This window comes from Anser brachyrhynchus, assembly GCF_964034855.1.
Source record: "Anser brachyrhynchus genome assembly, chromosome: 11".
Lineage (NCBI taxonomy): Eukaryota > Metazoa > Chordata > Aves > Anseriformes > Anatidae > Anser > Anser brachyrhynchus.
In genome coordinates, this window is record NC_137706.1 from 6152031 (window position 1) to 6164555 (window position 12525).

A 12525-nucleotide genomic window follows, 5' to 3' on the forward strand; every position below is an offset into this window, starting at 1 on the left:
GGAATAAGCAGGTTTTAAAACTTACATTTTTCAAGATGACTGAAGTCAGAAAGGCAAAATTGTTGCTGCTGCTGCTCTCTCCGTTTACCTGACTGGTTCAGGATTGAATAATAAAGTTCAATTAACTCAGCTGCAAAAGAGTTAGGGTTAAACTGATTCTGTGGGGAATCCAATTAGCTGACAGCTGTATTTACTACACACTTGAGTAATATTAGCTACAAAAAAGCCCTAAACCTCCTGACTGTTACGCAGGTTTTCTGTGAAAGACTTCTATCCTTCTACCACCCCCCCCCCCCCCCCCCCCCGTCTTTAATGAAATATTAATCATTCAGTAGTGTCTGAATGATTAATCACAGGACAGGCCTGAAAGCAGTTCTCTTATCTATGAGATATGTATGTTTTGGATAGTTTAGAAGAATCATTGAGAATGAATTTTTACTTGTCTGGTTACCACAACCCAGTGTATAATACAGCACATACCTAAAAAATCAAAAACTGTGTATTACTCTATTTTGCAATGGGAAAAAAGATATAAATTCATGGAATTGAAAAACACTGTGTCCTACCATTATAGTCATACATCCACTGAAGATCAGGTTTTACTAAGAATTTACTCATCATTGTGGAAGTCAGTGACAATTTTGCATCACTGAAGAACAAAAAACGAATTGAGCAAGTATTTCAGAAATCTGGATCAGAAGGGAAGATTTCTCTGCCAACCTTATTACAGAAATAAAGCTGTTGATAATAATTGACGGAGTTTAGGTATTGGAGCCTACAAGCCTTTAAAGCAAAACTCTACATTTCATTATTGTAACTGATGGAGAGAGGATCTCCTAGGAAAATCCTCTCTTGTTTTTCCCTCTTCACCACCATCTTTGGAACGGGCATAATCAGCATAGCTAAATATTCTCTCTCTCTCTCTCTGTAATTTTTCCAAATTCTTCCTTTGCTTTTGCTGAGTGAGCTGAAGAGGAAGATGACAATCTGTGTAAAAGACAAAGGAGCATTGCTTTGAATCTGAGGGACACATGGCTGGGTTATGTTGTGTTGAAACATGATCAAACTGGGAAAGAAAATCCACAGAAATAAAATCAATTTTTAACTTTTGCAATTCTTTGGAAATTACGTTTTGCTGAGACAGGTTTTGCTCTGGCAGTGAGTTGCTAATGTGCGTAACCTGTGATCATATGTTAGGAGAGCAGAAGGTAATTAACAACAAAAAAATAAATAAATCCCAGCTATGGTTGGCTGTTCCAGTCAACCTCATTCACAGAATACAGTGGTCAGGGACACCTTTTCTACAGGGCACAAACCTCGGATATCTAATGGAAAAACATGCAGAAATTTCACAGAACTCTCTTTCCACAAACCATCTTCCTTTTAGCACAGAGGTGATGGTCTGGTCTAACACAATAACACCTATTAATATTGAAAGTGGTAAGGATGGGTCACCATCCTGCTGCTCTCCTCATCCTAGAAACCTGTAGCTGGCACTTTCCTTCTCAGTAGCAAGTTCTGTCTTACAGATAGTCCAGAGTATACCAGCAAACGGTCTCTTAATGACGGACAGTTGCATGGGATAGGTGTGTTTGTATTAGAAATTAATCTCAGCCTTATAGAAAATGTGTTCTGAATGACCTGTAGATGATTTTTGTGCAGTAGCACATACAATGCTTCTCTGCAGGATGCTGGAAAGTATGTCTGTGTGACATGAGTTGTGCATAAACAGATCTTTCACTAAACTGGAGTTCTTTATGAAATAAACTCAGTCAGATTTCATCTGAAAAGAAGGTGCCTTTAACTATTTAAAACACAAGCATTGCACTGTGTTATTGTCTAGTTGAACATGGTTATGGCACGTCCAAGAGCAGAAACCTGGAACTTGTTTATGTTGGATTTGTGGTTTCTCGTTCTGTTTTATAACTTAAGCATGTTCCATTTTTTTCCCCGTCCTTCCAAACTTGGATCAGCTGTTTGGAAGTCAGTAGTGACAGAGACAAAAATATTCTACTCTTGCAGAACAGTCTTTAAATGCAAAGTAGCCTTTGAAGGGTCTTTCTGCAGTATTTCTAGAGGTACATATATTTTTTTTCCTTTGTTACCCGCTAGGCTTTTATTAGGTAGATTCACATGGGCAGTGAGATCATTATCTTGCTGTGCATAGTTTAACAATAGCTGTACAATATGCCTTTTTATGTGTAAGCACTGAAGTCAGACACACATATCCTGTATTTTTCATGTCATGCAGATTCAGCAAGATCTTACATGGCCTCCACTTAATATAGAAGAAAAGTTTTTTAAAGTGCCATCTTTGTAGCTACTGGTGGAAAAACTACTTCAGAAGCTTTTTTTGCAGCCCTAACATAAAAAACCATTTACTTACCAGGAACTTGGCACAAATCAAATGGTATTGAAGTGAGCGTATCCTTAAATAACCTCTCATGCAAGGGAAGGATTTTCTGTAATCAGTTACAGCATTTTTGTAGTGTTCTCAAGAATTATAGGCAAAATATTTGTGTCCAGCTGTCTTCAATAAGCTATCTTACACTTACTGCACACAATGTGCCCACCAGACTGCTCTCTACTATTCAGTTACGTGACTTTTGGAATAGAGGCACCTGAAGAGCTTTGTTACTGCTGTGCACTTTGCAGCTTTCTGTCTGCTTTGGTCCTGCAGCAAGCTAGAGTAACCCTGGGCAGCAAATACATGAGCAGAATGGGCACATAGGCATGTAACCTTTACTGTCTTTGACAGTAGTTTTAAAACTGCTCAAGGACAGAAACGCTAACCACTTGATTCCACTTGAGTAAGATCACCTGAGGTATAGCAGCCAAAAAGGAGGCATCGAGCTTCTTCAGCTAACCAGCTGGAAGTAGTTCCACAAGGGGAATTTACAATGGAGCCAGCTGAGAAGGGTTAGAACATGGCAGCCTAGTCTGTCTTAAGATGTTTCCTGAAAAAAAATTGCTGAAATGGTGAACTATTCGTTAATAAATCAGAGAAATATTTGTTGAGAAATTTGGGTTAAATAAATGAAATTACATTGGTACAAATTTACACAATAAACTGGGGCTTTATAGATTCTTGTAAACCTTGTGGTGTATATGGGGCTTTCCTGAATTCCTGACCTCATAGTGTAGGATTCTCCTATAACAAATACAAACAGGGATGCTGCTAAAATATTACTGAACCACTGTCTAATTCCTCTTGTGTATTGTGGGGGCTTAATGAATTTAAACTTGCACTTTCTTTTAATGCCAGCATTAAAAGAAAAAGTTCTTGTTTGTTTTGGTGATATATTTTGGAAGACTAATGTGAATTGTATACAGCTTTCTAATGCACACGTGTGAAACTAGCAGAGGACTGAAAGCCCCTCTAAGTCAATGGAAATGTCTGTCCAGCACATCTATGTCCATATGAGCAGTTCCGATGGGCTGCTGGCAGATGGCTAGTCTTAGTGTATAAAAAAAAGGGGGTGTTTGCAGAGTATGCTTTTTAAAATAGTACATGGCCAAAACAAAACCGAGTATCTTAGATATCCCCAAAGAATTACTTATCTGCCAGGGTTCACCCAGTTAGATTTATTTCCATTTGTGCAGAGATGTACAGCCTTCCATTTCCCATCCCTGGAGGTGTTCAAGACCAGATTGGACGAGGCCCTGGGCAACCTTATCTAGTGGGTAGCAGCCCTGGCCATGGCGGGGGGGTGGGTTGGAAGTAGATGATATTTAAGGTCCCTTCCAACCCAAGCCGTTTTATGATTCTGTGATATCCCCCAGCTTTCATCATTCTTGGAAATAATTGAATTCTTCTCACTTAACGTGACTTACAAGACGTGCAGAAGCACAGGCGTACTACCGGGAGCACAGCTGAATATTGTGGGAACATAATGCCGCTCAAGATTCATTCCACTGTGGTTACATTCCACAATTTTCTTAGCAGCTTATCTGCATGTTCAGATATCATACAAGATCAATAATTACTTCATATATGCTGAAGGAATCGTTTGCAATTTTTCTACGTTTTCCTTCCAGCTTCAGTCAATTTTGTTGTGCTGGGATCTCCTTACAGGCTGTGGGACAATACTGTTAATGGCATCATCTCATTGACCAAATCAGCCATGATTTAAGCCTGTGTCTTTTGGAGCTTGGAGTTTAGAGGCAGCAGCAGTCTAACTTCTGGGGAGCTGTTTTAATTAACAGGTCTCACTGATGACTTCCAGAGGATGGGATGGCCGAGCATCCCATCAGTGTTATCCTCGCTGTGCTCACTTGAAATAAGCAAAGATTGTACAATGGTTGGCGCAACTGATTTACCATGAACACTGTCCCAGACCTATACAGTTGGGAAACATACAGATGACATGTGTTTAGGAACGTGATTATCAGACACCTTATTAAGGCGATAATTTATGAAGGCCTCATTACATAATGCAGAGACAAAACTGGATTGAGAAATAGCTTCTAAACACTGCTTTTCAGAGCACAGATGTTCAGCAGCAGCTTCTAAGGAAAGAAGCAAAGTTTCAGGAGGTCTCCAAAGGGTGGCTTTGTTGTTGTTACTGTTTTTGTTTTTTGTTTCTTTTTTTTTTCAATAGAGTGAAGAACATTTTGTTATTCTGTTTATCAAAGTAGTTTCAGTTTATGGAATTGACCAACATTTCTGATAAGCAGCTTGGACTAAGCAAACATGCTGTTTCACTGCAAGTGTAAACTCTCGCCTGACTCATACTACAAGATACGAGAGGGTGAACAGCTATACATTTTTAGACTGTATTGCTAACATTGTTTATTGGTGAAACCCATGTAGAACTCACCTGGTTTTTGTGCATTTCTGTACATGAATGTTTTGAGCAGTGCTTCCTCTGCAGAAGACAATTATCACTGACCTTATCAAAGCAAAAGTATTGTATAATGATAAGCTATTTTAAACCTACATCTTGGACTTGGTACTTCCTTTTCTCTGCCCCATCATTTAAAGTGAACTTGTTTATGGCTGCTGTTAATTCTTCGAAGCTTTAGGGCTCTATAAAATAGAAAATAAAGGTCATAGCTCAGCTCTTTCACTATGCTTGATAGGATAACATAATAAGGATTTGGGTAGTCTCCCCTCTCTCAAGTCTGACGTGAAACTTTGCAGTGAAAGAGTCCTTTTCCTTCTCTTTGTTCATCCTTATCTTGACTGATGTTCTTACAGACTATTTATAGGAACATAATTCAATTTTTGTATGTAGTAGACTCCTTCACTTTGAATGTACAAATCATTGAACTTTTAAAGTTATTATTTGCCATTAAAAATCTCGTAGATAACAAAAAAGGTCCAAGAGAATGCCACCTAGATAATGATTTGTTTTTGTAATGAACACATAGTAAAGCAGCTACGCTTTCTGAGGATACATAATCAGTACCCTGCCTTGTGCTGCTAAGGTTAGCATTTGTTGGTGAATTGCAGCCTAATTATTTTGGAGAAGTGTTACTAGCATATGACACCTGTGCGGAACTCAAGTGTTTATGCTTGCGTAAAGTTTTTCTCTGTGAGAAAGCTCTGGTCTCGTGTATGGTGTCCTCACAGACATGTCCAGACTACGCTATACACTTCTATATTCGACATATATATTGTAAAGTGGATGTGATCAGTGTTGCTTGTAGCAGATCCTGTATGTCAGTAAGGGACTCAAATGTTTGGTATACGCTACATTTTTCCAGTGTTAGTATAAGAATTGCTTTCAAAGATGTGCTTTCAAAGATGCTGAGATGAATTTCTTGCAGAAAGATGAGGATGCACATAGTTTTTCTTTGTTGCATGCTTTGGAGGAAGTGAGCTGTACTCTCATTTGGAAGTTATCATTTAACTGTTTTCTCAGCTAAGTAGTTGTAGAGAGGCTGTAGCATTCTCCTGGGTGTTCTGCAAGTTTTGTGGTATTCACTTTATGAAGAAGTGATTATGCTAGCATGCTTTCCATCTGAGTGCAGTCATTGCCATTTCAAGGACAAAAACAGTAAGAATTTTTCTTATATTTCACAGTAAGATTTTCTTATGTGTCTATTATTCACAAAGTAACAATCTTAAATTTGAGTTGTTAGAAGTTTTCTTTTCAAAAGAAAGTATAACCAAGTTTCAAAAAATTAACTGAAATTCAAGATCAAAGTATTGTGTACAACACATCATTTGTAGGAATAATAAACCATCCTGTTTGGCACTGTCAAGCTGCAACAGCAATAGTCGGATCATCTGAATTTCCCAAAGCCAACTCAGGGTACAGCATAGCTCGTGCAGTTGCAATTCCTGTTTTCTTTGGTTTTATTTACAGTCAGCCTGTTGTAATAGAACCTCTTGATTACTCAAGTTTATGAACCTTGCAGCTCTGCACATGGCAATTCCTGAATCCTAGTCCAAGATCCCTCACAGCTGCCTGAGTTGTGCTCAGTAGGAGGTAGGAAAATGGACAGGGAGTCAGGTTCAAATCATTGTGTAGTTCCCAGTCTTAAAACTAGATTGAACAAGAGTCCAAACAGAAATAAGAGCAAATGGGGACTTCTATAATCTTTTCAAAGTAAAAATTACGTCCTCAAAATAGGGTTTTGGAGCTAGTCTATGGGCTTGTATGTCAGGGATAGCCTGGTAGAATGTCACAATAATAGCTTAAAATAATCTGTATTTACTATTATATTTCACACAACTTTTCCATCCAGAAAGCTTCTCCTGAAAATCTCTGGCAATAGTAAACCTGTTTATTTTGCAGAGTATTTCATTAGCCCCCCTGCTTTGGGCAAGCAAAGTGTATTCAACTAATTTGTTGCACACAGAAAGGTGTACCATCGCAAGAAGCCAGGCGGCTTCCTTCTCCACACCCAAATTAGCAGGACTGTTAGAGAAGTAGGCCTGCTAGTGTCTTAAATGAAGAAGCATAGCAGAGCATGAATAAATGTACCGGAGGCACTTGTCATTTATGTTTTAGGATGTAATAGGGGACTTCTACTACAATGTGTATGCCTATAGAGCATCTGCATCTCTGTGATATGTGTGACCTGCAGAGCTCAGAACCTCTGCTAAGTGGTCACTCTCACAGTAAAATGGTGAGCTAAAAACATCCAAGAGGCTTTTATAGTCCTTATAGAGAAAGCACTGGCTGCTGGACAAGCCCTTCTAGCATGCTTCCTATATATAAGCCCCATTCTTTATTGAGAGATCACTGGTTTTAATGCTAGGCTGTTCTGTACAGGCAAGCAACGAAGACATGAACAAAGCATGCAAGAAAAAGTATTTATATTTGGTAAAGGAACTATGTTTGTATATAACTGGATAAATTTCAAAATAGTAAAGATGTTTCTTTCCGTACTACTTTGAAAAAAGGAATCTAGTTGATTCCTGTATGAAAGTATATGATTAGATGGTTTCTTCAAAAGTAGAGAAGTTTTCAGAGTTATGTATACCAAGATGCCCTTGACAAAGCTGTCTTTGAAATGTGTGTGTTCTGTGTAAAATCTTAGCATTTCAGTTATGTCACGTCACACTCAGATCATTGGCTCCTAACTTGCACTCCTCCACAAACACATCATTCATTCATTTCCAGCACACACCATGGCCTCTCTCCTACACCCTGATCCCACATCAGACTCAGCTGGTGAGGCCAGCATATGACCTTACAGCCAGCTGTCCAGCAAAATGATCAGAAATATAAATATAAATAAATATAACATGGAGAGATTCAGGACCCGAGCTGCACCTAGGCGTGTTATACCGTGGGTGTTAATGTTCAGGAACAGCACTCTAGTGGTGATGCTCGTCTACCACAGCCTCTCCTCTGTCGTATGATCTGCCCCCACCATGTTAACTGTTGATACCTGACATCTCGTAGATGCTGGGTGAAGCTGCTTTGCAGGCCCATCTAAGGAGGAATCCTAAGGAAATCTCATTGGAACATCTCATTAATAACCATTCATTTCTATTTTGCATAAATATGACCAAGGTGGTAACATACGCTTTTGGAAGCAGCTTGAGGCATTGCATAGGAGCCTGATTTTCAGAAGCCTGAGTATATATACCTACAAGTTTGTTCTACTGATAATAAATGAATAAATACAGCCAAAATTAAAAGACAACAAAATAACAGATGATTGTTGAAAATCTTCTCTTAGTTATTTTCTGCCTATGTATGAAAATGAGGCCTAGGTGTTTACACACATACTTGTACTTTTAAAGAAATAACACATAGAGAAGAGTAAAAAGCAAGATGAAAGTAGAAAGGAGCAAGTAACTTGCTCTTTTTTTTCTTTTAGTACAGCTGTAGTTAAAGGCAACTATCAGATGGGAAGATGGAAAATAAACAGGAAATAGCATATATAAATGAGACTTGCAAGAGTTGATTGTTGAACTGCTTGTCTTTTCTAAAAGGTTGACCTGCTGTAAAAGTGAGCACATCAAAACATGAGTACAACTACTGTTTTCGTAGAATCTGATTCATTTATTAAAAACCAGAATCTGGGCTTAAATGGGAAGTGCAGCTTTACAGTCTGGGAAGATCATCTTCTGAGGTACATGCAACAGACTTGTGCATACTTTGAATGACAGCTACCTGATGCCAGGCAACAGACCTACTGTTTGATTATCAGCCCATAAAACCAGTTCCCAGAGGGGCCTGTTTCCTGAAGCTAGATGCTCTGTATGGTCATTGGCTGATGCTGCTCATAAACTGCCTTGCGTTCAGCACTGCCTTGCGCTCTGGCACAACAATCTATCCAGAGTCAGAATAAAAATAAAATTCCCACTCCCTTTCTCCTCCATACAGTTGGAATAAACTTTGAGTATCAGGTCATTTCACTCAGCTATAAAGCTGTGTTTATAAACTCTGAAGTGTCACATTTCATGTATGCTGTGTTACTGTGAGGTTGTTGATTAAACAATTTGAAAGTTCACGAAGAGACATTTCGCAGTTAGAACCAAAGACAGCCTCACTAACTTTTGTTTGCTTGGCTTCTAGCAAAATAAGATTTCATTCTGTCCCCAAGTCCTGGGAAGTGCTGTGCATGTAATATGTCATAACTCACCCTCGGTGTCTATTCATGCCAAAGACTTCAGTTGGAGGCAGATCACATTCAACATCTTCCAGAATTCAGATAAATAAAGCACAGGTCTCAGTTTAGAAGAATAATCCTTTAGTCTGTTATTTTGCATAGCAGGACAACCTTGCATTAATTTGTTAAGCTTTGCTTTTACAAGCACTTTCCTGTTTTTAGTAGAATAGAATAATAAAAAATCATTTATGTGTCAACAGAGAAAAGACTGATTCATGGGGTCATATGATTCTTTACAGTTATTAAGGCAAGTGCTGGGTAACAGCTCAGGGAGCCAAAGTTTCACAATTTCAGCATGAATTCACCCACAGTTCATACCAGTTAAAACATTTAAGTTCCTGTATTAGGGATCAGAAACATTACCGTGGACATTTTGAAATGCACCACAAAAATATTTGTGAAGTAAACTTTCATTTAAAGCATTATTTAAACCACTACAGAGGTAGCTTTGTGTTCATGGTATAGATAGGGATGGTTTGTGACATTTCAGTTTGATTTCAAATGTTCTTGCAATACAAGCTTTTTCATGCGTGAGGCTTGAGGTTTGGTCAGACTTTTCAGTTCCTACTTTCCACAGTGATCAGAACTCAGATACATTAAAATTTAAGACCATCTAATTAAGCTATCAGAAGAACTTTCGATTTTTAGAAGAGCAAGGAATAACCTACATCCCACACTGATGGCTGGGGAAAGCCAGGCCATCCATTGATCAGAAGAAGAGCACAATTATCTTCTGAGATACTCTGGCAAGAGAATCTCCAAAGAAGCAGCTGATACATTTAGAAGTGACTACACTGCTTTTTTGGTGTTTGCCATTTTACCCATGACTACTTACTGGTTAATTCTGCTACATGTGTAATTTCTCTGCATGACAGACTATGCAGTTGAGAATGAAGGGCTTGACAGCTATCCTGTCTGCTCTGTTGGTACATAATCCTGCCTTCCAAAAGGAGGTAGCACAGATTGGAAGAAAGTAGGGAAGTGCCCTTCTGTAGTGAGCACAGGATCTTTTTTTTTTTTTTTTTCTCTTCCCCCACTCTAAGAGTGAGCTGGAGAGAGAGAGGGTGCCAAGGACCGTAATAATCATAAGAGCTCCCATGGAACTGCTAACAGTCAGATGTCTGGAGCTGTTTGGAGTTTGCAGAGTGGACTGGTAATGACTGAGCAATTCTGAGGTAGAAGAGGAAAGATCCAGACAGCCATTTGTAATGGAAACCTTGTGTTTCTGTTGGTACCTTAATTATATACATTCCCTGTAGACACATTTGGTTCAGTTGTGTTAGCTGTGGGTCTGATTTTTTTTCCCCTTCCTGGAGGAGGGAGAATCAAGGCTGGGGAGTTTCCTTTTTGGCTTCAGTTGCTGTCTGCATAACAATTCCATTAATCACCTTATTTGCTCTAACGAATCGTAGCAGCTGAAATCATCAGCTTGTAGCATACAACAACGCAGCATGCTGGCACGCTGAGACAAAAGAAACATGGACTGTAAATGAATAAACAAGATCTCAGTCCAGCATATACTTTCACCAGGGTCCATATTAATACTTTAGTTTTCAGATTTTACCTGGATTCATTTGATAAAAACAGTGTTGAGTATTACATATACTTGGAGAGCCCTCCTCCAGTGCCTTGTCACTTTAAGAGGCTTGAATTGGCTCATCGTGTCTGAAAAAGAGACAAAAAAATAATCCCACATACCTTTATTGATGTTTATCCCTGTTACACTGTAAGAGGCCAGATTTCTCTGACCTATGCTGAAGTCACAAGCTTTTTTACCTAAGGAATGAAGAGAGCCCCTTGCTCAACAAGTTGTTGGCTCGAGGCAGGGATTCTAGGCTGAAATTCCTTTGCCAGGGTGATGCGGCAGGTCAGATTTGCTGATTAGCACTTACAGTTTTTGGTTTTGCAGCCCCAGTATTCTTTTGAAATACATTTATTAAAAAGTATAATTGACCATTAGAAAAGGAAAAAAAAAATCCCCATCTTTTAGTTTTGTCATTCAGTAATAGCCAGATGTGTTTAAAACCTCTGCTTACAGTGCTTCTTATTATTTTCTATTCGCAATAGAGGATTTAATATTCACTTGACATTCTTACATTCATAGAATGGAGTAGAACAACAAATCAGAAGAATATAGCAGTTAAAGGGCTGCTCTACCAGTCCCAAGAGGCTCCTGTTTTGCGAGGAGACTGAGACTGGTTTGGAAATGACATAGCAAAGACGCATCTTCCTATCCCCCTAGTATTCATCACTTCATCATTTCAGTGTAACGCAGTTTAATTATCCTGCATTTAAGTGCAAAGTCAAAGGGTCAGCTATTGATCTTCATCCTTGGAACAAACCACAGGAGAGAGAAAATCAAGTGGAAGTTGCTGCGCTTTTAAGTTAGTGACATTTCAGCTGTTTCACTGAGAACTGGTCAAGGATTTGATGCCTCAGAGATAAGGAGATAGTAAGAGTTTTAGGCTTACTGAACAGAAATTGCATACAGCAATTACAGGAACCTAACTTTAAGAGAAAAAGCAATGTTCAGTAGTTCACATTGTTTTAGAATATAAGCTCTTTGGCATTGAGGCTGTTGCCTTTCATTTTCTGAGAGTTAGCCCTGTCATTGGCACTCCGTCAAGAGCACTGTTACCCAGATTCCAGCAGCAGAGGGAAAAAAACCTGCTTTTATAATAGGGTGCTGCAGAAGTCCATGTAAACAAAGCCATGGAGCTTAAAGGAAACACGACTGATAGCAGCTATTCCTGTGGGCAGAGGAGGTCTGTTCTGGTCTGCATGCTTACCTGTACATGTGGAAGTTCACCCTGCTAGGTAGGATAAGAAGTTTCCTTCCTCATAGGTATCCGAATGGCTCTGATATCCTTCTTTTCTTAGGTGGGGGGTCTCCATTTTGCTTGCATATCAGAACTTTGGGGAAAGAGAGTGAGATGGTGAATGTAAAGTTTGAATCCATATAGAACTGTAAGAACATTTATAGCTTATCTTTGAAATTGCGTGCATTGTAAACACCATCTCATAATCATGTAACATTATCATTACTAGTATGTTTGTTTCCTCTGGCTGTTGGATTATCACCCTTCTAAGAGGTAGCTGAAGTTTTGATAAGTCACAGTTGTATAGACTAAGAGGTAGTGAAGTACACTTAAAGTGCAGTGCATTTAATGCGTGTATGCTATCAGTGCAATCACATTGAAAGATCACAGCAAGTATGCCAGAAAAGAGTTGAGAGAAGTATTATGCATATAGATTTTGACAAGACCATCTAGGTATAGAGTAAAGCAGTATCACAGTTGCCACAGCTAAGTTGTGCATTATTTTTGCTGGCCATCAGTAGGGAGCCTTACCTGGAACATCAATCATTATATCCTGTGAGGAGAAAACATACATGTGTGTCTCTTTCATACCTGCTGTGGCTAACCATAGCACTATTAACACTCAAGC

At 39.0% G+C, this 12525-nt stretch overlaps 2 protein-coding genes across 2 annotated transcripts in view; one reads left to right on the top strand and one right to left on the bottom strand.

Annotated features, from left to right (window-relative positions):
• Nucleotides 1-12525, bottom strand: part of TRPM1 (transient receptor potential cation channel subfamily M member 1) — a 161777-nt gene that overhangs the window by 137831 nt on the left and 11421 nt on the right. Inside the window, exons 5-6 of the mRNA XM_080607996.1 lie at nt 11868-11991; nt 26-10743 (exon numbers count right to left, since the gene is read on the bottom strand). The gene's annotated coding sequence lies outside the window, so the exon portion shown is untranslated. The remainder of the gene's footprint in view (nt 1-25; nt 10744-11867; nt 11992-12525) is intronic.
• KLF13 (KLF transcription factor 13) overlaps nt 1-12525 on the top strand; it is a gene marked incomplete at its 5' end in the record, with an annotated part of 34645 nt that overhangs the window by 6602 nt on the left and 15518 nt on the right. The gene's annotated exons all lie outside the window — the stretch shown is intronic.